Raw genomic sequence first — 18612 nt, 5'->3', positions numbered from 1 at the left:
TGAACTTTGTCCACTGATCCTCAACACTATCAGTACTTGAGACAAAACTTTTGTGTTGAGCCAACAGGTACTCTGAAATCTGCTTTTTGTCACTTTTTCTAAACAGAAAAATCTTCCTACCCTTTTAATGTTCCTATTTACGGCTGAAATCATCGATGCCGTAACCGCTTTATGATCGCTGATTCCCTGTTCTGCGTTAACTTTTCCAAATAGTTCGGGTCTGTTTGTCACCAGCAGGTCTAATATGTTATCGCCACGAGTCGGTTCTCTGTTTAACTGCTCAAGGTAGTTTTCAGATAAAGCACTTAAAAAAATTTCACTGGATTCTTTGTCCCTGCCACCCGTTATGAACGTCTGAGTCTCTCAGTCTATATCCGGCAAATTAAAATCTCCACCCAGAACTATAACATGGTGGGGAAATCTACTCGAAATATTTTCCAAATTATCCTTCAGGTGCTCAGCCACAACAGCTGCTGAGCCAGGGGGCCTATAGAGACATCCAATTACCATGTCTGAGCCTGCTTTAACCGTGACCTTCACCCAAATCATTTCACATTTCGGATCTCCGTCAATTTCCTTCGATACTATTGCACTTCTTATCGCTATAAACACGCCTCCCCCTTCACTGTTCAGCCTGTCTCTGCGGTATACATTCCAATCTGAGTTTAGGATTTCATTATTGTTTACGTCTGGTTTCAGCCAACTTTCTGTCCCTAGTACTATATGGGCGTTGTGACCGTTTATTAATGAGAGCAGTTCTGGGACCTTTCTATAGACACTCCTGCAGTTTACTATTAGCACATTAATATTGTTATTCCCTGTTGCATTTTGCCTACTCCTACCTTGCCGCGTCTCAGGAGGCGTCTTGTCGGGCCTAGGGAGGGGATTCCTTAACCTAAAAAACCTCCAGTGCACTCCACACGTACTCCGCTACCCTTGTAGCCGCTTCTGGCGTGTAGTGCACGCCTGACCTATTCAGGCCGTGTACAGCCTAAGTCGTATGCCCATAGGGTAAGAAGTCGGTGATGATGTGATTAATTATGGAATAATATAACAAAACGTCAGAATAACTAATTACAAACTATAAACGTAATGTTACTTCCATAGATACACGTATTGAGATAACACACAGGAAATAAAATATAAATTCTTAACAAATTAAATTGCTTAAATTGGCATAACGAAAATCAGTTGGTTTGGACACAGATATCAAAAATATCTTAATTTTTCAGCTGAGCTGCCTTTAAATTTTTGGTACGTGTGCTATGTCCATCCAATGAAAGGAAAATTCGTTTCATGTCCCTTTTTTCTACTTCTGTACAATTTACGAAATGTTCTAGCTATCGGACAAACAGTTCCGATGTTATCTATCCACGTGGCGAGCATCCAAATAGTGTATTTGTTGGAGCCTCCCTTTTTAAGACATCTTGCATTCTGCTCCACTTGAATATTGACATCGGAGGTATTAATTTGCCTGCTGCATTCATTGCACATACACATGACGTTGTAAGACCTCTTCCTCAGCTTGTGATTACGCCCATCTAGTATTTGCCTTTTCGGGCAATTCCTTTAGGTGCTTTGTTAACTGTATATTTGGTTAGCAGTAAACTTACGTTCATCTAGTATTTCCTCATATTTATCAGAGAACTCATTAATATGCTCTTTATTAAATTCCTTCCTCCTCGATATTGCTTCGGGAACTCGCAAGGGCAAAGTGGAATGCTCTTTCATAACCCTTTAATACTACTTTTTAACGGCTATCTTTTTTTCTTTTTTGAAAATAAAGATATTTCTCAGCAAGTTTCCTTACTTCAGCAATAGTTACTCCGAAAAAATTAGACTCTAGGTTAATAATATGCTGTGCTAATTCTTCTTCCATCTCTGCTGTCATATCATCAGGCCATCCAAATTTTGATGTTTTATTGGAACCCTTCAAATGACGACGCAAGATTGGCTTTGGTAGATTATATCTTCTACCTGTGTCATTCAATCCAGTTTCACCATTCCGATGTTTCAGTAAAGCTTCGTCCATATCCTCCTCCTTCCACTTCTTGTAAGCTCTGTTCTTCATACTGATCAGCTGAAACAAATAATTTTTAGTTGGTATGTAATGGCCATCAATGTCTAAGTCGATCCGGTACGATTAACGAATTCTTCACAGGTACGACTTAGGCACTAAGACCTCTACCGTTTCAGACCAGATCTGCAGGCATAACCTCAAAGTTCTTTACCGTTTGCTTATGCTTAAATGAATAGAAGAATAACACGAAAAATTGATGTGATACGAAGCAACCATTTTATTATCACATTTTTCTCTGAAATTCTTATAAATGTGCGAGAGAATGTAATAAAAACACAGTCAGACAAACTAACTTATTAATTATTTTTCTGTCACGGCAGGCAGCGGTCGGCAGACTTTTTTTTCTGACTCGCAAGATTTTTATTTCAATTTTACACCACTTGCTGTCGCATTTTGTAAACGTGGGATCAGATATAGAGTAAGAATTAGGCTCTGCTACAACTAACGCACGAAACTTTCACCCTAAATATTTGACGCTAAGCAAGTTAACTAAAGTAAATAATGAACAAATGAAACATTACCATCATTTGATTAGCGCTAATGAGTGCAGATCAATGCAACTGGATAGTCTACATTTCATGTCTTAAAGTATCTTTACTACACCTTAATTCTGTATTGGTTATTCGGTAATGAACCCTAAGTTTGATTATGACGCCTGTCTGTCTGCCCTTTGGCAGCTATCCTCTTCATTTCAGCATAACAGCTGCAGCCTTATATACTCATATCTACTTGTCCATGCAATTCTCACTTTCCACAATCCGTTCTACTACAGTTTTCGGCAGTGACTCATATCGTAATATTTGATAGACTATTCTCTCTTTTCGGTTCATTACCTCCTTCATTAGGCATTTTTCTCTTTGCCTCGTTTGCAAGATCTCTTCATTCCGTGCAATCTATCTCACGTTGAAGGGTAGCACCACACTTCAAAAGCATCTCCTCGTTTCATTTCCGTCATCTCCGTTGTCACATCCATACAAACCTGTGTTCCAAACACACTTTTTGTTTCTCATTAGTCTTTTTCTGGTCTCAGGGTTTATAATTATAAACGTGAGGTGCCCACTCGTCTTACTAATAAGGTTTTTGCGTCTTTGTTATGTATTTTACTTCCCAGTTCTTACAAGAAATCAACCTGATCAGCAGTCTCTGGTCCAAGTTCAACGTGTAGCCATCCAGCGAACACACCTGCTTCGCGTACATCATTACCTTAGTTTTCTTTTTGATAATATTCTCGTAAGTAACGGAGAAGTTTTTAATAAGATTCATCACTGTCTTCAGAAGCAAAGAAACTGAGAACGGCGAATCTTTTTTCAACCCTGTACTAAATGAACGTAGCTCCGTATTTCAAAAGAGGATAATCGTCTGTAAACTCCTTTGGAGTACAAATGACTTGTGCAGTTGTCATCAGTATTCATTGTTTCTTCTCAGCATTAAGTATTCCGCTTGCATGAATCGTAAATAAGACCTGTAAGCTTCTGTTAGCACTGAACAAGGTGTTCATAATCAGTCGGAAAAATAATTCGTTTATTGTATACAGTTGCAAACGCAACGAGAAACAGGTGCACCTATTACACAATCATCGTTTTCAAATCAGCCATTTCCGTAGTTTCAGCATAAATTCCGTAGGGAAGATTGTTGTATGTCGATATGTAAATTATATTAGCGTCACCTTATTCGTTTGTTGTACCTTAACGTACCAAATATGTCGTGCACTTCAGAGTTGTTATTTGATCTCAGCTACACCGAAAGCCATTCACGTCCCGCGACGATGCGCCTCTTTCACGAACTGTTCTGATGTGCTGGTAAATGCACTCAAAAACGCGATTACCTCTATAGGAGACTGCTGTGTGCCGAACACCATATTCCACGACGCGAACTGCAGCTACAGCCTGTTGGGCGTAGGAACTAAAGTCCCAGTACTATTTTCAAAAGAGTATCCTGCGGCTCAAGTTTAGCGTATGTCAGGGAATCCTGGGGCCAACTTAAATTTACGCAAAAGAAGTTGGCTTTGCGTGTGGCAGATACTAAAATGAATTTTGAAAGAAACTAGATGAATTGCTGTTTTACAGAGTTATGTATCCACCTACCAAAGCACAATCTCAAGTGCCTCATCTATTCTATAGTCTGATAAAGATGTTTCCTAAACACTTTTTTACTTCAGTCCCAAATTCATGTTTCTTCACTCTTGAGTACGAGGATCCAAATATATATATTCAACGTGCGGAAGGACTAGCCACACCAGTTGCTCCACTATCTTCGTGGCCAGCGTGAGGCCAAATATTATCTTCTTTCTTATGACGGCTATCGTACAATGGACAATGGATGCTGTGTAATGTTTTGACACAGCGGTCAATAATACCTTGGTAGCCTTTATCAAACTGAATCGCAATGATCTGTTATGCATCACGAAAGGCCCTGGTCATACGTTTTCCAGTTAACTCGAGAAATCGGTGGATGTGATGTACATGTACAGACAAACAAATGCTTACAATTTCAGGAAAACTGAATGGTTTATTCAAGAGAAGAGCCTGCACAAATTTAGCAATGCAATAATGCGTTCGTCCACCTCTGGTCTTTTTGCGAGCAATTATCGGCTTGGCGTTGATTGTTAGAGTTGTTGGATGACCTCCTGAAGGACAGCGTGGCAAATTCTGTCCAACTGGCGCGTTATATCGTCAAAATCCCGAGCTGGTTGGAAGACTCTGCCCATCAAGCTCCAAAAATTCTCAATTGGGGAGAGATCCGGCGTCCTTGCTGGCGAAGTTAGGGTTTGGCGAGAACGAAGACAAACAGTAGAAACTCTCGCCTTGTGCGGGCGGGCATTATCTTGTTGAAATGTAGGCTCGGGATGGCTTGCCATGAAGGGAAACTAATCGGAGCGCAGAATATCGTCGAATTACCGCTGTGCTGTAAGGGTGCCACGGATGACAAACAAAGGGCCCTACCGCTCTGGGACACCACGGTAGGTCTGCTGACCACTCAGATGGCAGCGCTCAGGTCTATCAATGCGACACCAGCTGAGACGCCAGCGGAACGCCCTCAGTCTGCGCTCGGTAGAAGAGTTAGAAGCTTTGTGCGCAAGTCTGAAGTTCTGGGTACCTACCTTCATTACTGATCGTGACATAGGTTATTTCACACGCTGTTTAATGATTCAAGAAATTAAAGTCCTAAATTTTTCAGTTTCGTGAGAATGTCGGTACAATTTGACAAGTTAGTGAAGTTCTCCCGAAATTAACTGAGGAAAAAGGGCACTGTTTTAAGTAAAGTAATCTCAGCAGAAGGAAAGATTTTCACGATCTGTCCAAACGGTAGCTAATTATTTGTTGTCTGTAGTTTTAGTTGTAACTGTTACGTACAGATAGAAGTATTTTTTCAGTCTTATTTTGGAAGTATATTATTATAAACTGAAATTCAATTTACGAATGTTTTAGACGAAACTTGCCTCATTTGTTTACATACCTTATTTTTAAACTAATTCTAGCGTGTTTGATGTATTGGGCACACATTAGCATCACTTCCTGCAGCAGGAGATGTAGCTGTGCTATTTCTGTCTGGTAGTGGGTTTGGAGAAAATTTCCATATACCGGATACTAAAATGCGCTTTGTCGTGGTGTAAAATTCTTGTGACTGGAGTGAAACACCTGCAACAGGGTATGAGGAAATCGATGATCGTTAATTTCCTTGATCTGAGGAAATCGATGATCGTTAATTTCCTTGATCTGCAAGTTAGAATCCAGAAGTGAGTTATTAAAAGTTGTCTGAAAGTGATTGTAATGTGGATGAGCTTATTCTTCGAACTGGGCTTCATGTATGACACTCATAATCCCTAACTTTTCTTCTCGTTAGCATTTTGATTAGTCTCGAGTGATCCAAGTAGCTAATCTGACGTAACTCTCCAAGATAAAAGATTCGGTGTCAAAACTATCCGTAGCGCTCACGTGGGCGAGAAGAACTACCTAGGGTGAACGGCAGGTAGCGCTCGGAGGTCGTCTCGCGTGGTGGTGCGCGGGCGCCGTAAGCCACTGTGTGTTCCCCAGCCAGGCCTGATGGCACAACCTCGCGGCGGCCGCTCTGTCGGCGGGACACCACACACAGGCAAGTATCAGGTGCGGGCAGGTTCCACTACGTCCCATGTTTCTGTCTGACGTCTCTGTCAGCACACCTACCGTGGCATCTCAGTGCGGTAGAGCCTGTTATGAAAAGAAATGGCACCCCAGACCATCATTCCTGGTTGTCGGGCTATATGTCAACGACAGTCAGGTTGCTATCCCACCGCCTCCGGATTCATCTCTGATTGTCATCAGTCAGCACTGAAGATATCTGTACGCCAGACAATGAAATTCCAGGCCCAAGACGTGTCTGGAGACGTCGCGGAAAGCAGTGGGAAACCAACCTGACTGTCGACCGCCATATCGGCCGACAATCGGGAATGATGGTCTGCGGTGCCATTTCTCTTCACATGAGGACCCCTTTGGTTGTCATCCGCCCCAAGCTTGCAGCATAGTGGTACGTCGACGATATTCGATGCCTTGTTTTGTTGCCCTTCATGGCAAGACATCCTGCGCTTACATTTCAGTAAGAAAATGCCCGCCCGCCCTAGTCTCTCTATTGCTTATCTTCGTGTCTGCTAAACTCAGCACAGTCGCTGGATCTCTCCCCAATTGAGAACGTTAGGAGCATTATGGGCAGGACCCTTCAACCAGCTCGGGATTTTGACAATCTAACGCGTCAACTGAACAGAATTTGGCACGATATCCACATGGTCACATAAGTACTGGGTTTGGCTCAAGCTCGGTCAGAGTAGTCCTATGATCACTTCAAACCAAGCCGTATATACTACACTGAAGCACCAAAGAAACTGGTATAGCGATGCATATTCAAATACGGAGATATGTAAATACGCAGTATACGGCACTGCGGTTGGCAACGCCTACGTAAGACAAGTGTCTGGCACAGTTGTTAGCTCGGTTACTGCTGCTACAATGGCAAGTTATAAGGTTTAAGTGAGTTTGAACTTGGTGTTATAGTCAGCGCACGAGCAATGGGACACAGCATTTCCGACGTAGCGATGAAGTGGGTTTTTCCCGTACGACCATTTCACGAGTGTACCGTGAATATCAGGAATCCGGTAAAATATCAAATCTCCGACATCGATGCGGTCGGAAAAAGATCCTGCAAGAACGGGCCCAATGACGAGTGAAGAGAATCATTCAACGTAACAGAAGTGCAACTCTTGCGCAAATTGCTTCAGATTTCAATGCTTGGCCACCAACGAAAACATCATCGATGTGGGTTTTCGAAGACGAAGGCTCACTCGGTATACCCTTGATAATTGCTTAACACAAAGCTTTACACCTCGCCTGCTCCGTCAACACCGACATTGGACTATTGATGACTGGAAACATGTTCCCTGGTGGGACGAGTCTCGTTTCAAATTGTATCGAACGGATGGACGTGTACGGGTATGGAGACAACCTCATGAATCCATGGACCTTGCATGTCAGTATGGAACTTTTCAAGCTGGTGGAGGCTCTGTAATGGTATGGGGCGTGTGCAAAAAAATGGTTCAAATGGCTCTGAGCACTATGGGACTTAACATCTATGGTCATCAGTCCCCTAGAACTTAGAACTACTTAAACCTAACTAACCTAAGGACAGCACACAACACCCAGCCATCACGAGGCAGAGAAAATCCCTGACCCCGCCGGGAATCGAACCCAGGAACCCGGGCGTGGGAAGCGAGAACGCTACCGCACGACCACGAGATGCGGACAGGGCGTGTGCAATTGGAGTGAATCGGGACCTTTAATACGTCTAGATACGACTCTGAGTCCAGAATTTCTACAGAGTGGCTCCAGTAGCACTCTTATGAGATTTAACACTTCCGCTGGCCACCAATCTCCCCTGACATGAACATTATGGAGCATACCTGGGATGTCTTTCAACGTGCTGTTCAGAAGACATCTCAACCCCCTCGTACTCCTAAGGGTTTATAGACAGTCCTGCAGGATTCGTGTTGTCAATTACCTCCAACACCACTTCAGACATTAGTCGAGTCCATGCCACGTCGTGTTGCGGCACTTCTGCGTGCCCGCGGGGGCTGTACAAGATATTAGGCAGGCGTACCAGTTTATATAGTTCTTCAGAGTTTTATTTTCTGGTATGCACAATGCTTGTTTCTTAACTTTTACTCGATGATAGACACCAGAGAGTGGAGAGAACATCGTCGTTACCCTCTGCTAGGACATTGGCACTCATACCAAAAGAAACCAAGCCATTGCTATGAAAAAAAAGAACCACCTACTAAATTTCCAACACGCATGCACTAGTAGGAATTACAGAGGCCGCTACGCACCGTTCTCTAGACACATTCCAAAAACTCGCGCTGCCAGTTGGATACCGGACGGTCTGATTCAAATTTCTTTCCACAGTTTCGCGATCCCATGACGTCACCCGTCCCAGCACCTCACTCGGCGCATATGGGCTGATATTTGAGCATGAAACACGTATTTCGAACCTCGTTCCGAACTCTCATTGAGCTCCGAATAGCTGCAGCCAAAACACGGAAAATAAATTCTTAAGCGACCTAGGTGCAAATTATTACTTTCAAAGAGAAAATTTTATGTCCTTGCACAGAGACGTTAATATCAATGAAATTTTGTTAGTTTATGTTGTATGCTACACACTACCGTATGAAAAGCGTCAACTTGAAACTAATCTCTTTTTACACAACTGCTAAATTTGACCAGACTTTCTGCAGAAAGGTGGACCACCAAACCGAGACTACCGTATTAATATGAGATACTATTTTGAAAGACGGAGCTTTAATGTTAGCGTCGGTAATAGTGACATATAATAAGTGGCATGTTACGATGGTTCGTCTTGGTATGGACCCAAATTAACTGCTGACATATGTTCTGCCACTACTACTGATAACTGTCTCAGACTAATACTTACGAAGACGCAGTACTCCCTTCACAATTGTCACGCCATCCTGCTGCAAATCCATTAGGCGGCCCGAGTGGACACTAGGAATTCACCACTATCTACGAAATTGTCTTCTTCATCACACAAGAACAACTGATAATTCTCCGACTGCAGGTGGAATAGTTGGCGGGGGATACTGAAACAAGTGTGGGAGGGGGAGGGTGTATATGGTGTTTACTGTGACACAGCGTGTAGCTTCATTTCTGTAGGCAGGCGACGTGCTCATAGGAGGGTAACTAATTCGATAAATTTGTCACCACTCTGACAAATGGCAACTCATGATCAGGTGCGATAACGATTTGCCGAGTAATGCTGCACATTCAGTTCCGGGAAGATACGGCTTTTGATGAGTCACGGTGCTATGGTCCTTTTCCACTTGCACAAGAGACTGGCGAGTCACGACGAATGGGCCTATTTGGCCGAGTCATAGACGTCAGCGAAACTGATGTTTCCGAATGTAGAGCAACGTACAAATCACGACTGCTGTTCAATCTTCAGTGTCAAGGGCAATTACTTGCAGAAACCGTCAGCATATACTGGTGCGAATGTGAGTCGAATATAAGTACCAATTACTTGTAAGAAGTGGTTCAAATGGTTCAAATGGCTCTGAGCACTATGGGACTTAACATCTGTGGTCATCAGTCCCCTAGAACTTAGAACTACTTAAACCTAACTAACCTAAGGACATCACACACATCCATGCCCGAGGCAGGATTCGAACCTGCGACCGTAGCAGTCGCGCGGTTCCGGACTGAGCGCCTAGAACCGCTAGACCACCGCGGCCGGCCCTTGTAAGAAGTCACAGAGGCAAAATCAGACAGAAAATACGAAGTAAATAAGGTGAAGTTTCGTGACTTCCGAAAAGATAAGTGTTCCGACAAGTAGCACCAACATCACAATCAAACACTAAAACATCACAGACTAACACGCCACCCTGCTTATAATTTGCCCTCTCTCTTCTAAGCATATGTTTTGAAATTTCCATGAATAATGCCATTTTATAATAATGGGAGTGAACAAACAAATTACATACCTATTACAGTTTATTCAATTTAATGTAACCTGTAACAGGAAAACAAACAAATCGAGATGGACAAGACAAGCAGCAAGGTGACGGAGAGAGAGATTTTTGGGTTTAATGCCTTTTTGATGAGAACGTCATTAGAGACAGAACACACACTCCAACTGGTGCGAGTAATCATTCCAGAATTTGCGTAAAACATATTACGAGAAATCATGCAAAACCTTAATCTGAAAGGTCATACAGGGAATTTAAGATTTGGCTTGATGAAGGTGAGATCAGTGAGTTAACCAATGCGTCACTTGTGCAGCCATATGAGAATATGACAGACTGACGAACGTAAAGAATGTACGAGTAGACTAAGATAAAACACACAGTATGTCTACTTTGAAGATTTTTAATTTGAAAAAAAGCGCTGCTTTTTGGATTATTTATACAATCCAAGAAAAAAATATACACACCACAAAGGAATTATCCGAATGGCACGGAAATCGGTGGATGTGATGTACATGTGCAGACAAACAAACTATTACAATTTCTGATAAACTGCGCGATTCATTCAAGAAAAGAGCTTTACAAACCGAGCAAGTCAGTAACGCGTTGGTCCACTTCTGGCCCTTATGCAAGCAGTTATTTGGCTTGACATTGATTGATCCCGAGGAATATCGTGCCAAATTCTGCCCAATTACGCGTTAGGTCGCAAATAACCCGAGCTGGTTGGAAGGCCCAGCCCATAATGCTCGAAACATTTTCAATTCCGGTGAATTCGCTGGCCAAGGTTGGGATGGTGAGCAGGAATACAAACAGTAGAGGCTCTTGACTTATGCAGGCGGGCATTCTCTTGTTGAAAAGTAAACCCAGGATGGCTTGCCATGAAGGGCAACAAAACGGAGCGTAGGATATCGTCGATGTACCGCTGTGTTAAGGGTGCCATGAATGACAATCAAAGGGGTCCTGCTATGAAATGATATTGCACCCTGGACCATCACTTCTGGCTGTCGGGCCGTACGGCGGACGAAAGTCAGATTGGTAGTCTATTGCTGTCCGGAGTGTCTCCAGACCGTCTCCGCTGGATATGGAAGCTCAGTTCGAAGCGGGACTCTGCACTGAAAAGAATTCTACGGCAGTCAATGAGATTTTAGGCCGAAAACGCGTCTAGAGACACTGTGGACGACGGTGTGATACCGACTTTACGGTCCGACAACCAGGTTTGGTGGTCTGCAATGCCATTTCTTTTTATTGTAGGATCCCCTTGGTTGTCATCCACGGCACTCTTACAGCACAGCGGCAGGTCGACGATATTCTACGCTCCGTTTTGTTGCCCTTCATGATAAGCCATCCATTTCAACACGATAATGCCCGCCCGCCCTCACAAGGCAAGAGTTTCTACTGCTTGTCTTCGTGCTTGCCAAATCGTACCTTGGCTAGCAAAGTCGCCAGATCTCTCCCTAATCGACAAAGTTTGAAGCATTACGGACAGGGCTCTCAACCAGCTCGAGATTTTCACGATCTAACGCATCAATTGGACAGAATTTGGCACGAGATCCCTCGGGAGGACATCCAGCAACTCTATCAGTCAACGTCAAGCCGAATAACTGCTCGCATAAGAGAAAGGGGTGGACCAACGTGTTATTGACTTGTTCAATTTGCGAAACTCTTTCTCTTGAATAAATCATCCAATTTTCCTGAAATAGTAATCACTTGTTTACCTGTAAATCCACATCATATCTACTAATTTCCATCTCACTAGAATCATTCCTTCGTGGAGTGTCTTTTCTTTGTCGTATGTTGTCTCGTCGCAACAACAGTCAAATCCAAATCCGAGAGTAGGGTCGTCAATGACACAAAACCAACACTGAAAGCACTTTTATTACGAACATCAACTTACAGGCAGGCCGGAACTGTACTCCTGGAGGTGAGTGAACTACTTACACAAATACTGAATATCCAAGAATGCCGGTAGTATTCAAATATCGAATATTACAGAATATACAAACATAAGACGTTTCACGAAGCTTCCAGAAATCATGAATACTATATATCAACTAACTGCAGGTGGTCAGGCTTGAACTGGTGCCCACGGCACACTACCCAGTGACGCTAACCAGTATGCCACACTGCACGCATCAGAGCTCGCAGAATGTGATCATCAATTTGGTCTTCAGTTCCCTTGAACCTCCTACCGTCGATGTGTGCCTGTGGACTGTAGCAGGACTTCATACAAAGGACACGCACGATGTCTCTAGTGACTAAGGATACGATACATCCCGAAGTAGCACTCTAATAACTTTTCTGATGGTCCCACTTTCCGCACAGGTGTAACAATCCATACCACGTCTCCTGGGTTGTATCTTACTGAACGATGCTTGGCATTACAGCGTTCCCAGTCTTTCTCCTAAGCGTCTTTTCTCCTAGGAGTCCAGGGTCTGTGTGCGAGCCAGCTGCCTTACGTCTTCAGTCCTAGTGATGATGTGTCTCATGCAGTAATCCTGAGTATCGACCCGTTGAAACGCGTACGGTGTAGCCGTAGTCCTGAGCGTGGAGCAGAAAGAACGTTGTGAAGCGTGTAGTCTTGCTTTCCTGTGTTGTATGAATATGTCATGATGGGACAGTATTGTACCTCCATCTCTCTGTATGACGTCATTGTATAGGTGGTGGTGGTGGTGGTGGTGGTGGTGGTGGTGGTTAGTGTTTAACGTCCCGTCGACAACGAGGTCATTAGAGACGGAGCGCAAGCTCGGGTTAGGGAAGGACTGGGAAGGAAATCGGCCGTGCCCTTTCAAAGGAACCATCCTGGCATTTGCCTGAAACGATTTAGGGAAATCACGGAAAACCTAAATCAGGATGGCCGGAGACGGGATTGAACGGTCGTCCTCCCGAATGCGAGTCCAGTGTGCTAACCACTGCGCCACCTCGCTCGGTACGTCATTGTATATCAAGGGCATATCTGCCAACGTATTATGAAGCGATCTGTGAGACCATTCGTCTTTGAATAGCAGGGAGTTGTGATCCTGTAGGTGATATCGTAATGTGAAACTACCTCTGATATCAGTCTCGAATAGAAAATTTTTCCACGATCAGAGATCACCACTAGCACTGCTCCGTGCTTCAAAATAATGTTTTCTACAAGGAACTTTGCAATTTCCGGACCTTCGGCAGTCGACACAGCTTTAGTGACAGCACAAAAGATGAGGTAGTCAGTGCATACTATTATCCATAGCTTCCCGTTTGCCAACTTTGGGCACCTCATCAGGTCGATTTAAAGTCGGTGGAATAACGCTGCTGCAGGTGAAACTGGTACCAGATGTCCTAGAAGTAGCGGCGGCACATGTTTCCCTTGTTGGCTTTCCTTTCAGGGACTCACGTGGTTTCTAATGGACTGGTAGAGACCTGGCCAGTGGTATCTGTGTCCAGAGCGTCATGGAAATGCTTCAAGATAGCTGGTCGTAGATAAGCTGGAATGACAAGCAACTATTTCTGCCCCACTGCATGATAGTTCCTCTTATGCAATGCTCTGTTTATTAACTGCAATTTTCATTTGGCGGGTTCCTCCTCCTCCAATGCTTCTATCGTTCTCAGCAGTGATCCATCTTCCTTCCGTTCAGCAGCAATCTCATTTAATACACCGATTATTGACATTTCTCCCATGGTACTGCGTACCGCCGAAGAATTCCTTGAAAGACAGCCGGCGTCCTTGTGTTGCGTCCATTTTCGTATACTACTGCGACGTCGTTCTTCTGAAGCCTCAGGGCCCATCTAGCCTGTTGATCCGATGGATCCTTCAGGCTAGTCAGCCGGCATCGATGATGGTGGTCCGCCACAACGGTGAATGGTTTACCAGATAAATACGACTGGAAGTTCTTGATGGCCCAAACAACTGTAAGGCGCTTTTTCTCGGTTGTAGAGTAGTTCATCTTGGACTTTGTAGTACTATGGAAACATAAGTAATCACCTTTGCAGCATGTTCTGAATTTGCACTAGAACTGCACTTATCGCATAACCGCTAATTCTGTCTCATCATTCTCGTCATACAGTGCTAGAACTGGAGATGATGTTAAAACCACTTTAAGGACACGGAAAGGTCTTTCCTACGATTCGTTCGAGGAAAATTTGGCGTCTCTTTGCGGTAGTTCTTCCAAGAGACGTGCCTTGGTACAGAAGTTCTTTATGAATCATCAGTAGTACGAGCACATTCCGGAAAAACTTTTCACATAAAGAATATGCCGAGGAACAGGAAAATCTTTGACTGTTCTTACTTTCTCTGGATCAGGACGGACTCAACCGCCATTCACTAGATAACCCAAGATTTTTATTTCTTGGACAGAGAACAGGCAACTTTTGGATTCAAGCGGAAGCCTGCAGTCTCAAAACACTTCAGCACGGTTACCAGGTGACTTAGATGTTCTTAAAACATTTTCAAATAAACGAAAATGTCATCCAAAGAGTAAAGACAAGTCGTCCATTTAAAATGTCGAAGCAGTTGGTCCATCATATGTTCGAAAGTGGCTGGAGCGTTACACAGTCCAAACGGAATAATTTTAAACTCATAAACGACATCAGGAGTTATGAAGGCAGCCACGTCAACCTTGATTTGCCTGCTTCTCCATAATTTAGAAATATTTGGCTCCTTCAAACCAGTATAAGTTGTCACTAAAGCGCGGCAATGAAGACATGTTGAGACTTTCTCCGTCTTATATTCAGTCATCGGTAGTCGATGGAGAAACGCCATGTGCCATCTTCTTTCACATGGACCACAGAAGAAGACCAAGGACACTCTGAAGGTTATATGACGTCATACTGCAGCATCTTCTCCAATTGCTCTTGGATTATCCGTCGATCGTCTGGCGAGCACTGTCTAAAGGTGAATGATCCCCAGTGTTGATATGCTATTCTACATGGGCCACTTGATCTCTCTTTTCTCCACTTCGGATTGGAAGGCACCATAAAACTGACGCAGAACGGATATCACTCGGCGACATTGTTCCTCAGTCAGGCCAGATCCTGTTGAAAGTTCGACAGCAGCTTCCTCCACTGCGCTGACTGTAGTAGCAACGGAGCACGATTCTTTGTCGATGGCGCTAAGCTGCCCTTCCTTGACTGGTTCAGCTGTCCCTACGCACATCCCTTTAGGACTAAGTTGTGCCTGTTGTGGCTGCTCGTAATGATACTGGCCAACAGAAAAAATATTTTAAAATGTTTACTTCACTTCATAGGACACTTCTCACTAATTTTCGGTTAAAAAAGCCACGGATACAGCAAAGAAAATATTTTATTAACTCTAGATTTTGTGATGCACAATAGGTGGAAATACGATGACAGGAAACAACTGCAACACAAAAAGAAAATTAACCCACAGTAATGATGCGAGATCGAGATCACAGGTTAACGTAAGCGCGATATTAAGCCATTTCAAATGTGGAATGCTGGTACATCAACAACTGATGTAACCGCTAGAATGTTGAACGCAAGCATTCAATTGTGTATGCATTGTGTTGCACAGGTGCCGAACAGTTTGTAGGATGGATTTCCATGCCTGTTGCACTTGGTCGGACAATACAGGGACCATTTAAAGCTGTTTGTAGATGACGCTATAGTTGTCGTCCGATCATGTCCCATATGTGCTCGATTGGAGACAGATCTGATGATCGAGCAGGCCAAGCCAACATGTCGACACTCTGTAGAGCATGTTGGGTTACAACATCGGTATGTGGACGAGCTTTATCCTGCTGGAAAACACCTCCTGGAATGCTGTTCATGACTGGCAGCACAACAGGTCGAATCACCAGACTAACGTACAATTCTGCATTTATGTGCGAGGGATAACCACAAGAGTGTTCCTGTAGGCATACGAAATTGCACCTTAGACTGTAACTCCAGGAGTCGGTCTAGTGTGTCTACCATGCACACAGGTTTGGTGCAGGTCCTCAACTGGCCTCCTCCTAACCAACACACTGCCATCACTGGCACCGAGGCACAACCAGTTTCCATCGGAAAACACAACAGACCTCAACCATGCCTTTCATGGAGCTCTTGCTGGACACCACTGAAGTCGCAAAAGATAGTGGTTTGGGGTCAATGGAATGCGCGCTGGATCGGAGCTCTCCTTGAAGTAACCGACTTGTAAAAGTTTGTTGCGTCACTGTGGTGCCAACTGCTGCTCAAATTGCTGCTGCAGATGCAGTACGATGCGACAGAGCCATATGCCGACCACAATAGTCTTCCCTCTCGGCAGCGCCACGGTCGTCCGGAGCCCGTTCTTCTTGTGACCGTGTATTGGTGACCGCCGCTGCCAGCAATCACGTGTAGCGGTTACATTCCTGCCAAGCCTTTCTGCAATGCCGCAAAATGAACATCCAACCTCTCGTAGCCCTATTACACAACCTCGTTCAAACTCAGTGAGGTGCTGATAATGGCGTCTTTGCAGTGCTGATAAAGGCGTCTTTGCAGCCTTAACAATGCCTTGACTAAAGTACACTCACCATGTTCATTCTCAAAAAGTAACGAATGCTCACAGCCGTTACAACGCATATTTAAAGCAAATCGCCGTAGTGCTGCTACTAGCGACACTCTTATGCGACTGGCGCGGGATTTGAACAGATATCGTGTTTCAGATGTAGAAACACATCTGCGAACTTACTTTTATGTCACACAATTCCTTCTGGCAGTTCGGTGTATTTTATTTTAGCGGATTATGAGAAAGCGATATATTTCAATTAAAAACATCAACAACACTGAAAATCTAATTGATTTTTTTTATTGAGCGTTACATTCTAAGAGTTCTAAATTGATGAAGAACCCCTGGTAGTTGGTTGGGTCTGAAGAAAATCATGTGGTGACTTCAGGAGATCGTTGCCTTTTGGCTTTCTTGTTGTGAGCTCTTAAGCACCCCTATACAGAGACCAGCTGTAATCTGCACGCATTGCTTCATTCCAATGGCTTTCATATTTCTGTCCCTTTACAGTAACTCCCTGATGGAGCCTTTCCCGTGTTCATCACTGACAGCTTCACAACGAGAAAAAGTCTAAGTTGGAGTGGAGAAGGCGCACCTCAAGGAACATGTTGCATCCTAGTTGATGGCATTTTCTTCCGGAGTATTGCCACCAACTGAGAATAGTTATCGCCTCTTCTGTTGCCTAAAAATTTATGAATAATTCCGTTGAAAGCTTCCCAATCTTCGTATGTTTCCCCTCCAAAACTCGATCAGACTCAAGATGCTTCACATGCTGATGAATTTGTAGCCCCAAAAAATATCTTGGTTAATCTTTGGATTACTTAATGCAGGACATTTGCCTCTTAAGTACCTAAAGACCTGTTCTCCTTGGTTTATTGCTTTGATAAAATTTTTCATCGACTCCAGCTTTACATGAAGGGGTAGATGAATAATATCTTTCGGGTCCATGGGAGGCTCAGCAATGACATTTTTCTCGCCAGGGTTTAGATTTCGTGCAGCCAATATGCTTGAATATAATGGGGATTGCCACATTTTCCTTATGTATTCCACATACACTCCTGGAAATGGAAAAAAGAACACATTGACACCGGTGTGTCAGACCCACCATACTTGCTCCGACACTGCGAGAGGGCTGTACAAGCAATGATCACACGCACGGCACAGCGGACACACCAGGAACCGCGGTGTTGGCCGTCGAATGGCGCTAGCTGCGCAGCATTTGTGCACCGCCGCCGTCAGTGCCAGCCAGTTTGCCGTGGCATACGGAGCTCCATCGCAGTCTTTAACACTGGTAGCATGCCGCGACAGCGTGGACGTGAACCGTATGTGCAGTTGATGGTCTTTGAGCGAGGGCGTATAGTGGGCATGCGGGAGGCCGGGTGGACGTACCGCCGAATTGCTCAACACGTGGGGCGTGAGGTCTCCACAGTACATCGATGTTGTCGCCAGTGGTCGGCGGAAGGTGCACATGCCCGTCGACCTGGGACCGGACCGCAGCGACGCACGGATGCACGCCAAGACCGTAGGATCCTACGCAGTGCCGTAGGGGACCGCACTGCCACTTCCCAGCAAATTAGGAACACTGTTGCTCCTGGGGTATCGGCGAGGACCATTCGCAACCGTCTCCATGAAGCTGGGCTACGGTCCCGCACACCGTTAGGCCGTCTTCCGCTCACGCCCCAACATCGTGCAGCCCGCCTCCAGTGGTGTCGCGACAGGCGTGAATGGAGGGACGAATGGAGACGTGTCGTCTTCAGCGATGAGAGTCGCTTCTGCCTTGGTGCCAATGATGGTCGTATGCGTGTTTGGCGCCGTGCAGGTGAGCGGCACAATCAGGACTGCATACGACCGAGGCACACAGGGCCAACACCCGGCATCATGGTGTGGGGAGCGATCTCCTACACTGGCCGTACACCACTGGTGATCGTCGAGGGGACACTGAATAGTGCACGGTACATCCAAACCGTCATCGAACCCATCGTTCTACCATTCCTAGACTGGCAAGGGAACTTGCTGTTCCAACAGGACAATGCACGTCCGCATGTATCCCGTGCCACCCAACGTGCTCTAGAAGGT

The 18612-nt window shown here is 44.6% G+C and overlaps 1 protein-coding gene across 3 annotated transcripts in view; it reads right to left on the bottom strand.

Annotated features, from left to right (window-relative positions):
- Window positions 1–18612, bottom strand: part of LOC126188434 (segmentation protein cap'n'collar) — an 815786-nt gene that overhangs the window by 41961 nt on the left and 755213 nt on the right. The gene's annotated exons all lie outside the window — the stretch shown is intronic.

This window comes from Schistocerca cancellata, chromosome 5 (assembly GCF_023864275.1).
Source record: "Schistocerca cancellata isolate TAMUIC-IGC-003103 chromosome 5, iqSchCanc2.1, whole genome shotgun sequence".
Lineage (NCBI taxonomy): Eukaryota > Metazoa > Arthropoda > Insecta > Orthoptera > Acrididae > Schistocerca > Schistocerca cancellata.
This window is presented reverse-complemented; position numbering and strand designations above follow the sequence as displayed.